The sequence below is a fragment of the Helicoverpa zea genome, chromosome 20 (assembly GCF_022581195.2).
Source record: "Helicoverpa zea isolate HzStark_Cry1AcR chromosome 20, ilHelZeax1.1, whole genome shotgun sequence".
Taxonomy (NCBI): Eukaryota; Metazoa; Arthropoda; class Insecta; order Lepidoptera; family Noctuidae; genus Helicoverpa; species Helicoverpa zea.
In genome coordinates this window covers 10,576,169-10,588,665 of record NC_061471.1, presented here as the reverse complement: position 1 = coordinate 10,588,665, position 12,497 = coordinate 10,576,169, and the positions used below count along the sequence as shown (strand labels likewise).

Sequence of the window (12,497 nt, the reverse complement as noted above, 5' to 3'; positions counted from 1 at the left end):
AGCGAGTAGATTTTAACTTGTTCCATTACACGTACCAACTGGACGGAAATTATTTTAAATGTTAAACGAAATATTTGGACCCTCAGAATTAACATAATCCGCATAGGTAAGGTTTGGGGACTTTTGCGTTTGAGTTGGGAGTTTTTAGGCATCAGGATTGGAAGTGCTGCAATTATTAGGGATTAATTTGTTTTTGTTTGGCTTTGGTTATGTGTTAATGTGAGGATTTTACTCAGCCTTAGTATTGTGGTCGTCAAGGTCAAACTGTTCTGTTTAAATAATTGATTACATTTTGCTTTTATAGCACCATTTTGGTGACAATTGTGTAGTACAGTGATAGATGGTTTATTTAAAAGCTCCATAATGATAATAAACATTAGTAAACCTAATGATTATATGTCTGAAAAGCTATATAACAATCAATAACAATGGACCTATATTTGTTGGTACAATGGATTTTTTTCAATTCACTTAGCACGACGATGTAATCAAATCTAAACGATAATAGGTGGGTAGAAAAACCTAATTTCATTTTATTTAACACTATACAACAGCCAAACGATAGGAGTTCTACGAAAGGAAAAATACCTAATAGGTTTAATCGCATTAACGATACCTAGGCGAAGAACGATCGATTTTCTATAACGCCTAAAGTAATTTACTAGGTTTTCATTTTATAACAATTGCACCTATTAAGATCATTCAATCAAAATCAGAGGAGTCTGTCTGTATTAGATAGATGTTAATCAAAATGTTGGAATAAGAGACTGATGTTCTCGCTGAATTGGAGGAGATATCCAAAGAATCCTTCAAAATGATAATGGTAGAAAATGTTAAGAACAGTGAGACTTAAAAGCCTAAAGGCAGATGCGAAGACCCTTGCAGACGTGATCTCTAAGGATCTAGAATGTAACAAACCATAATCTAGACATATCGGGTACAGGATATCATTAGCCGAAAAACATTAACGAGTAGTATTGGACAACAGGTGAAAAAGAAAGGAAAGGGAGGATTGTTTCAAATTCTTTTGTGATAGACAACAAATTTTCCTTCTAATTTAACTGACTACCTTAATAAAGTGGGCTGTTGCTGCTTAATTAAAAAAAGGGTTTTTCAAAAGTCCCTTTGTTAGGCCCGGTGTAAAAGAACAGATATTACATCCTGCTCTTCTATTTATTCTCATTTAAAAGGACCTTGACGAAGAACCAATAGAGACCTTCAAACGGATCCCCAAAAAAAGGTTAAAAGTCGGGAAGGGTCGACGTCAATATTTACATAGATTCCGGTAATTCTCTAAGTTTGCTTTTTATTCAAGCCAAACATGGTAGAAAGGGTATATTTTAATATTAAGGGTAGGTTTTGTGCGTATGGGTCGGCTGGATTTTGGGATATAGTGATGATAGGATATAGTTGAGTTTGAGTGTGTTGCGTACGGTGGGTACTTCCTCGATCCTCGTTTATATTGAATAGTAGTGATGATGAGGGAAAAGATCTACTGTTCAGAACGTAATCTCAACTAGGAGCTTGTCTCTTGTCACTAGATTATTTACTAGAGCTTGTAGTAAAAACTACATATTTAAAACGAAGTAGGTACCTAAAGGGCAATTAAATAATTCTTCTCAGTTGCCAAATCTTTCGGCATTTTATCATACAGAGGAAGCTTCTCATACTTCAAGTGAATTCAACTGATCGCAATTAGAACACGGTCCAACACTGGAACATTCCACATATCAGCAAAGTTGACACAAGACACACACTTATTTCCGTGCCTATGTCTACTTACAAAACAAACAGGGCCTGCCAACATAATGTTGAACACAGTAATTAGTTGGAAAATAAAAAAGTTTCTCGTGTTACTCTAGTACTCATTAATATTGGCTGACGGTCGTGGTGATTGATCGACGCAGTGATTAGCTTAAGTTTAAAATAATAAGCTGTAATGAGATGCTATAGATTGCTTTGTACGCAAATATAATTTTAGCGTTCCTGAATGAGTTTTTTGTTGAGTTCAAAGACGTTGGTTTTGTTTGAGCTAGGAAATATAGTGCTGAATTATTATCACTGGTTATTGTTAATACTCTACTTAAATCAAGTTTTGGCTACAAATATTCGTCATTGAAGTTTGCAACAACTTTAAGCTTCTAAGCGTAGGTAACGCTATTATTTTGTTCCCTCTTATGATATTGACTATTTTGTTAATGGTAATGGACTTTGTTTTTATATAAAGTACTTTTATGTTACCAAATGTTGTTACATAATACTTCACTTTCTACCTACCACACATTTCTATATTACATTCATACTGACAGATTTACGATAAACCCATTAGATATCGTTCCTCAAATAACCTAACGACATCCACAATAATCTTCACAGTAATCATTTGATACTACATCATAAGAAATTCGACATGTGAGTAAAATGATAAAATAAAAAAAAGCTGATAGCCAATCACAACTCGTTTGAATATCTCACGTCGTTATGACTTTATTAGCAAAAGAAATATCACCAATATAACTTGAGACTTTACTGCATGATGGAGAACAAAATGACTAGCGGAGATGCCATTACGGAAAATCTCCTAAGAACGTAGCGCGCCAAAATACGCGTGTTCGAGGGACGAGGTACCTTACTGATTCCGCCCTTATACGTCTACTTTGGATCCCACCCATGTTTGTAATTCCAAAAATCGTTACCAGATGTCTCAAAGAACCCGAAAGCCTTGTTAGTTGACTCGTAACTGAGCGTTTTGGTCATGCCCACCGTACATATTTGACCTAGAAGAAGGCGCCTGACCTACCTACATTTTGGCATCTCTGCTCATCTTTCCTTACTCCGTGCTTTATAGCAACTTTACTTCTAAAGAAGAAGGAAATAAATAATAAATTCTGATACTTGGAATTTTAGTTCCAGAATTCAACACAGGTCTGTTTATACTGGTTTCACTGTATGGGATTGTTATGAAATATTTGACGTAAAGGCATTAAATTATGGAAGAAGTAGCAAGAAATGTTACCTCATTGAGTGGTAATGTAATCAATATGGTAGTATAAAAAGTTTATATTATAGAGGTCACTATTATTTTTGTCGTAGACGGCAATTGCCTGATATGATGATGCTGATTAAGTATTATTGTAGAGTAAATGTATATTTCATACAAGATCCACCTTCTACTAGTTAAATATTTTAAACTAGAGGGAGGTTTTTTACTGACTATTTATGCAAAATTGGTGGTGACAATTTTAAACTTACTAATTACATTGTCACTTAATAGTTTTACAGAAGTCTCTTTTAACGTCAGCTATATACATCTCTCCTAAATCATGCACAGGTAATAAATATCAATTATGCCAAATTCGATCAAAAGGCACATTAGCAATATTATTCTGCCGTGGCCAGTAGAAATGTAATTAATATGCCAAATGTGATGGCTGAAGCCTACAGCTAGAGGGCATCATTATGGAAGTCGAGCGGAAAGATAATCAGGTGTTGGTTCCCATACGTTTGCTCAGGCTCATGTTTTGACATAGGGTAGTTGTGGCATGTGATATTTGCCTGTGGAGTAAATGGGGTATATTTCGGGGAATTTTGGCAGGAGGGCTTGTATGGTCTAGTTTGAGTTCATTAACCAAGTAAAACAAGGTGCTGAGGCTGCGGAAATAATCGAAAAAGTTACTCCGGCCCTAAACTGGCTGGCTAGTAAACAGAATTAACAAAGGTAGGTTTTAGTCATTCGAGAGGGGTCATGACTTCCTATCTCAAGAAGAGGTAAAACACTAGTTAGATATTTTTCTCATCTATTTCAATGATTTCAATAAACACATCTATTATCGCCTATCAGTATACACCATCAGCACACAATAACCAAGGATTACGCGTTATTAGGTACTTGAAGGCTTTCTAATAATAATAATCCTTTTATTACATGAAAATGGTTATAGTCACCCATCTTTAAATTGCCCTTGTTTAATATGTTTCCTAGTTGATACGTCTTTCCTATTATTTAGCCACAAGTAGGTACCTCAAAAACTATTAATTATGCGGCTAATAAACGAACCAATGCGTAAAATTCAAACGCATATATCAAGTTTAATGTTTATTCATAACACAAAATTAATTTGTTGGTTTACTTGAAATTATATTTCAATGACATTTTTTGAATTATTTATGAATAGGTCTAGTGGGCGAAACGACTGTTTAACAGAAAGTCCTAGGTTCGAGTAAAGGCTCGCAATAAATATTTTATGTAGAATTTTCAGTAGCAACAACAACATTGGCAATAGTTGCATTCTTTATAAAAAAAAAAAACCTTTATAAATATCTTTGTCATAACAAAATAATTTCTTACCCCCTTAGCTCTTAAAGAAACCACGTGTGATAATAATATTACAAAATATAAACTAGTTTACAAATTAAAATTTTATGTTATTTACCAGAAATCGAATGGATCTAAAACAAGTTCATGGTCGTAATAATTACAACACTTTTAATGGCATTTCCTCAAAGGGTAAAGGGCAAATGATTAAGATCGTAAATAATCTGATTTTCGAATAAATCTAAATAAGTCATAATGTTGAAGCTTTTATATTTCAACAGGTATAAGCACAAATGTGCTCTGGGTAATGTCAAACATTTAATTTTATCCAATTAATACAAAAATATGTTTTTCAATTAATGAAAAATCAAATTATGTTGTATTAACACACGAGTGTTTCACCGCTTCCTGAAAGACCAACTTCCTGAAAACGGGTAAAATGTATCCTATGACCTTTCTCGGGCTTTAAGTAACTTTTACCTATGTATATAAATCGGTTCAATAGTTTTGGCGTGAAGGGCGGACTGACAGACCAACAGAGTTTCTTTAGCATTTATAATATTAGTAAGGATTACCTTTAAGTTAAAGCCTCTGTAGGTGTACTGCCCACAGATATGAGACGATACACGAACGTCGAGACAATTTATTTTTAGTCTACTAATGTTACTATGTGGTAAAAGCACCTGAAAATGTTGGAGCGATAATGTTGGATAATGTTGGAGCGCGTTCAAAATAAGTTTACTCGCCACCTGTACAAGAAACTATATGGGGTATATCCGTTTTACCCACTGATGTATCCCACCCTGTTTGTCCTGGGCATGGTTGGTTATAATCAACTGCGTGTCCGACGAGAGTGTCCTACTTGGTGAAGGTGCTTCGCGGATTGGAGAGTCACCCGGCAGTGCTGCAGCGCTTGAGCCTGTGTGTGCCGGACCGCTACGTGTGGCGGCGGCGAAGCCCGCCTCTGCTACTGGTACCTACATCGAGAACCAACTTACTCGCCAAAGCACCCATAACCAGAGCCATCCGTATCATAAACGATCTACATAGCAGCATTGATGTTTTTACATGTTGTTTTGGTGAATTCGCAAGGGAATTATTATTTATTTTATGTTACAAACGCAATACCTAGTATATAATTTTAACTTTAGTGGATTACCGTGATTGTAAATAATTTAGTTTTTAGTTCTTAGCTGTCGTATTAGGATAAGAGATCCTGTAAAGATAGTTTAAAGTGTTTTTAAATAAATAAACAAAATATTGGATCTTCAGTTTTAGAAGACCTCATAAGTTCGCAACGATATTAGCTTGAAAGGAACCTTCAATCCAGCGATATTCTAGTAAATTTATAAAGAAGAACAATCATTCGATAAAGTCGAAGCGTAGTTTAATATTTACGAGTACATATACAAACAAGTCCGTTCATCTCAGAATTTGATTTATCATCAAAAAAATATTGTTTTTTTTCTTAAGATGAACCGGAACCAAGTTCTTATTAATATTGACACTAGTTGTTATATAATGAAGGTCAAGCTTGATATTAATAATTTAATTACTGGTTGATGTAAAAAACTCTTGGTCAATATGGTTCTATAATGTTTTGAGTGATTCGACAAGATGATTATAGTGTTTTTTAACCGACTTCTTTTGTTCATTAAGTACAAAGGACGGTATAGCTTTTGTATTAATAAAAAAAAATTGTTACGTCCAGGAATAAGTATCTAGTCTAAAATTTATTGTTTTCATTGTGAGAACTGCAGATTTTAAACACCTAACAAGCTCTAGGGCCAGAGTTTTCTCTAATCCGCCTAACTGCCTCTGACACGGAATCTAGTGGGTCATAAAATGTTATATTTCTTTACAATCATAAATGCAAAGTACCCCTTTGTCTGTCTGTCAGCTAAAAGGTGTAATATCATACAAAGTAGTAAAGCAGTCATCTAGTCACCAATGACGGAATTATAAATAATGAGCCAATTACAAATGTTTCACAGTTTTATTGGTTTCCTAGTAAACTGTTAATATACGGATCGATAACACTAGGTTAGTTATTACATACTAGCCCTAGGTTTACAGGTTAGATAAAGTGTGAAAAAAAATGCTTATAAAATAATCGCCAATTTAGCATAGTTTCAATGTTTGACTCGATTTCCCCTAAAGTATGGAAATCACCGTGTCTAGTGAATAATTACTGAAATTTACCATTAAGTACATACAAGTATTCTAATGAAACTTGTACATCTTCTTGGTGAATCTAAATAAATTTTCCTTCAAAACACAATATTTTTTTCAAATTGGCCAAGTAGTTTCTGAAATTCACGCGATAAATCAAAATTATCAGCTATCAGAAAATATAGTTTAGATTAAATTCCCATTTTTCATTTCACTAGCAATCTACCTAAATCATACAATTTTTCAATAAAAACTACATCAAAAATCACAAAATAAACATAATAATATATGTCCCAAGCAATTACCTATTGTAATGTAAGTAGGGGCTCAAGATGAGCCCAAGCGAGGCGTTTTATCCAGACATGCAGATGAAAGGGACGGTGGCTTATTATATTTATATATTTATTTTTTAATATACCGCCGTTCCATGAAAAAGGGGCTGTATAATGTTGTTGGTTATATGAAATTACTTGCAGTGTTGTGTCTGTCTGTGAATTCTTGATGGGGTTAAATTTCGTTTTTGAGGTTAGAAGCTGACTTTAGAGGATAGTAAACAGTGTCGTAGGTTAAGTTATACGCGAGTTTTTTTAAAGTCATATCGTCGTATTGAAATTGGTCCTGAGAAGTCATACGAATATTGTGCTTTTGAAGGTCTTTCTAAATAAAAAGAATTTAAGGTAGGTACTATGTAACATACATTTCATCTTTATCTCTTCTTAATAAAACCAAATCTTCCAAAAAGTAAGCCTGATAGGTTAGGAACAAGAAAGAGGTATAAATATCCGTGTAATATCCCAAACAGTTACAGCCAAAATTAATGAAAATATGGCAAAAATATATAAAATCACAATTCACCCACCCCTTCAAAAGGCATTTCATACTCAATTCCCAAGACCGAATCATTTGAATCTCTTCTAAAAATCTCGAAAATGTGGAGGAACGAAAATATTCAAATTCTAAGAGAGCGTCCATTATTTCTGGGGCTCGCTAATTTCATGATAAATCTCAGGGGATTACGCTTCGAGAAGCGCTAATTATGTTTTTATACGTAACAGACGTAGATTCTTGCTGAATTATTTGGAAGGTGCTCATGGTACGCCTTGAGTCGGTAGTTTGATGTTTTGATAGTTGCGGAAAAAAGTTGCAAAACGTATTTAAGAGGTTTGAATTGATACGTGATTTATACGCTTTTCCAAATCAAAAGCATATTGAAGATAAATTTTCATGAGCACGTGTATCGTTTGACACTACAAAAAACTATGTAAAATGTGAAACATTTCTCACCTTAAAACTGAAAAAAAAAATCGAAATCAATCTTTAAGAAAATAAATGCCACACTTTTAATTTTGTTGACAATTAATAGTTGAATGGTCTCGAAGAATCGAACAGAATCACAACAACATTTTGTAAACAGCATCACATTACTGAATTACCTTTTAAAAAGTGAAAGCAACAAAATTATTCATGAATAACCTCATAGATGAATTTCCACTAAAGACTACCATTCCTTACATTACCAGAGATCACGATCTTCCCAAGAAAGTAAGTAAGTATAAAACAGCATATTCTCAAACATAACCCTTTTACTCTTAAATATTTGTTTTCCATTTCAAGTTCAATGTCAACGAAGGGGGAGATTCCCATGGGCGTTAATTTTATGACTATTTACACGGTTGCGTTTAACTTAATGAAAAGACAGGTGTTTTACGCCTGTACTAAACGTTTAAGGAAGGTTTTTCTCATGGGGGTATGTGGTAACTACATGTGTAGTAGCCCTTACATTTGGACTACAGGTACAAGCAGTTATAGGCCGTTTTAAAATCTTTATGTAATTTTTACTTTGCATTTATGTGATTACAGTACAGGCAGATTTTATTTTGGGTACTATTAAGTCCATAAGTGATGATTTTTACTAGTAATTTGAGGTCATAAATATTGAGCAGTGATTTATGGTGGCAGAAGTTTGGTGCTTCCAGCTGAAGACTTTGTGATACAAACGAGTCGTTTACGTAGCTGAAAGTCTATGTCTATTCTATCAAACATAAAAGCCTGATGATATTTGCGTGCTTAGTTCAAATAAAATAGCCTGATAATTTTAGAACTCACTGTAAAGTGTTCTCAAAGTTGTTGAATTAAAGTATTTTGATGGGAATAAACGGTGTCCAAGGAGAGATAATGCCAAACCCTTGGCATATGATGTCGTAAAGGAAATAATTCACTGCATCTAAATAACAGTGAACCCTTCGGCCCTCGTGGGTGCAATAAAATGTGACGGAGGGGGCGTCAAAGGGTTGCCAGTAATGTATCACCGAATTCCCTGAAATTCGTTCACGATGACACATGGCGTGAAATTAACTTTTTTTGGTGCAGTACTTTGGAATTTTTGGTATGAAAAACCATCATAGTAATATTATGAATCATAAAAGAACATCTATAAGTTTCGCAATAAGTTGGATGAAAAGGTTCTTTTTATCGACTAGACCGGTATTAATAGTTTGAAAAATAACACCTATACCAATATTGCACATTCAAAAGTTATTTTGTTTGTTATCAAACGTTTCACATTAAACGGTTGAACCGACTGAGACAGGTGCAGAGATAGGTATAGTATCTTTGAAACAAATATAAGCGTATTTTCATTCAGATACGAAACGTAGATCTCTTAGTATTGTGGACAAAGTGCGAGAAAAGATCTAGTTCTTCAATTACAAAAATACAAAATACAATCCCTACTTTTATTACAGGGCATTTTCAAACAAGAAATTTGCAAATAATTTCCTCTGCAGTGTCTTATCTTTTACTGTTTCAAAGAAACTCGAGTTAGCGACAAATTACTTAAATGCTGAAATTATATTCGCAACAAAAAGTTTGGCAATTAATGCCTGAAGTTGTAACTCGGTCAAGGAATCGTAGTTAATTGAAGAAAAATGTCGAAATCAGAACCGTTACTGTGACTTTGTTAGTGAAACGCTGAAAGGTGTGAAAATGTTTCAACTAATATTATAAAGCTGAAAGAAGAGTTTGGTCGGGCGCCTTATCTCGGGAACCACTTGACTGAATTAAAAAAAATATATGTGTTAGATAGTCCATTTATCGAGGAAGACTATATCTACTTTCAATCCCCGTGTGTGAAGCCGTTATCACACAAGATGCATAGCAGAACCTGATCAATAATAGGTTATGACTAACAAGAATTACCTTAGATTTGTGTTACATACTTTGTGTCAATTTTCATCGAAAACTCTAGGTACAGTTTCTTTCACTTGAAATAGTAACAAAAACCCAGCAACCAAACTCAAGTATATAGTTACTTTACAAAGAAAGGTTTATCGACAACTTTTACCCTTACAAAAACCAATTATTTTGGCTGTTATATATTCTAACAAAAACGTAACAGCGTCTAGACTGAACTGGCCTAAATTTAGGTCTATGACCATAAGTAATTACGTTTCAATGCCGAAGTTTATGCGTGACGAAAATCACAAGAAATTACCTTCACTTATAGACTGCCTTAGTGCTTTGTTTAAATATAAGATGTAGATTTTTATGTTTTACTTTACTCTATATATTTCTTAAGGTATTATGTAGATTTTCTAAGGATGGTGGCTTTCATCCACCACTTGATAAAATTCTTCATCCTATGTCAGTTTCCAAGTTTCCTTATATTGCGTGTGTCGTACCTAATCACATTAAATTAAATACGTACTCTGTATTATATGTAAGAAATGCATTTATTAAAACCTGAAAGTTTCAGTATCTGCATAACTACGTAATATAATCCCGATTAGTTCAGTGATCGCCAGATATAGAGTAGAATAATACTTTAGCATTTTTTCTTGACATTAACAAAAAATAAGTACCTATTGAACATCTACATAGATCACTCATACAGAAAAGCAAAAAACGGTAAAACATACCACAAAAGGTATCATCAATGATCTAGTTCCATAGTAAAAAAAAAATCGTTCAAGTTTTAAAAATAAAACGTTGCTTTACTTTGGTTTATGAATAATGTATTCTAGACTCAAAGTGACCTGTAAATATGACACCTATATTTCTGTTACCATTTTAATTGAAAACCTTTACAATATTTAAGGCAACACCAGGCTATATCTAAAACAAGGCCCAATTAAGTCCATTTATCAAATTCAAAGCTTCATATTTCAAGAATAAATAGTAGTTTTGTACCCAATAATAAATGTCGAGTAAGTATTACCAAATAGTTACTTTACCAAAGGTCGATACTCGATACATTTTTAAATGTCATTCCAAACTTGACCTTCAAAAATCGATCTTAAATCGAAGTTAAGAATAATTAACTCTATTCTTCGCCACCGGATATTTTTTCTTCAATGACAATCAGTTTGAAATGTTCCGGCAAAAATCATTAAAAAACACAATAGCGGTAAGTCATTATTTTTTGTACACGCACCGTTAGAAAAAAATAAAACAAATGATTGTTAGAAAAAAAATCGACAAACTACCTAATTGATTGCAATAAAAAACGTGCTTTTTAAAATGACATGGTGGTCGGTTAATAAGTAGATTAGATTAAATGTTTAGATAATTTTAGATTAGGTAAAAAATAATTGGCAGACTGTGATTGATCCAACATGATACTTAAAAATTTTAATTAATTTCCAGTCCACGGTTTCAATTCGCAAAACATGTCTTGTCATAATTGCAATTAACTATCGATTTTTAATTAGGCATCTATATCATCAGTGAGTCGGTCCAATAAATTATCAAATGAGGATTCATTTATAATATCTAGACTATCATCAATTTGGAAACAAACTGTATCAATAAATTAATTTATTCCAATGGCTTCATGTTTATTCATAGAACTGTTACATTAGTTATAATATTTTCTTATTAACACCAGTTGATATCCTATTGAAATAATTCCTATTATAATAGAACATTTAAATAAGTAGACAAATAAAATGATTGTCTATAACTTACTTGCTTCTAAATCCCACAAAAACGATAACCATTCACGAGTTCACACCTGTACATTCATTCACAAAAACCAATAAAAACTGTCGACACTCGATCCACTGAGCATCCAAAATTCACAAAACACACAATTCTTTTCACAGTTTCCAAAAATCCAACGAATGAAAAAATTTTCGATAATTTTCTTCGATCGCGAAAATGATTTTCGTCGAACGCTTTCGTTCGAAGAGAGGAGCGTCGACACAACGCGCGTCGTCGACTGCCCGATGGGGACTGAAGTCCGTAGCGATACCTGCAACGGCACGCACACAAATGCATTCCACGCATACACAAAAGCGAGAACTTGCGCTTTAAAGCTCTGTCTCCACGTGCCGTTTTTTGTTTTTTTCACCGTTTTTTGTTTTATTTTTTGTTTTTTTAGTTAAACATTCGACACGTTGGTAGCATCTGTAAATTATGGTGTACACAAAAACGTGAGGGTTTCTGTAGCACTTCCGTAAAGTGGTTTATGGGGGTCTTAATTTTGCGGCAGATTGAGACGTTTTGTTTTTCGTGACGTGTGACTCGTGTTTTTTCAGGTTCTACAGGATGCTCTTTGAAATATTTATTTGGGAGAGCTTTACGTCGATTCTGATTTCCTTTTGGAGGGTTAAAGAGCTACGTACGATGTTAGTGAACTATCTTAGATTTTGAAAAATAATAGAAATAATGTAAAAGGCAGTAGGGTAACATAGTGTGGTACGTTTATTTGTTATTATGTGGAATACCATAGCGCATATTATAAAGTGATCTGTCTAAGCATAGAGCGAAAATTTTGAGATGAACTCTACCTAGAAACATTTTCTCATTCCTCGAAGACTGTTTATTCAAAATTCTGAATATATTTTTGGTTATCTTTGCTACCTATAGCTAAAAATATGATTATATTTATTTCCTCCATTTAACTGAATTATCTTTCCTCAAACCAAAATATTAACGAATATTAGGCCCTAGAGCAAAAAAACAGGTATTTATTTTATCACTAGCTGTTTCCCGCAACTTCGTCTGCGTG

General features: G+C 33.6%; 1 protein-coding gene across 1 annotated transcript in view; it reads right to left on the bottom strand.

Moving 5' to 3' along the window:
* Nucleotides 1-11,761, bottom strand: part of LOC124640026 (nephrin-like) — a 281,934-nt gene extending 270,173 nt beyond the window's left edge. The window contains exon 1 of the mRNA XM_047177607.1: nucleotides 11,453-11,761. The gene's annotated coding sequence lies outside the window, so the exon portion shown is untranslated. The remainder of the gene's footprint in view (nucleotides 1-11,452) is intronic.
* Between the last annotated feature and the right edge of the window lie 736 nt (nucleotides 11,762-12,497).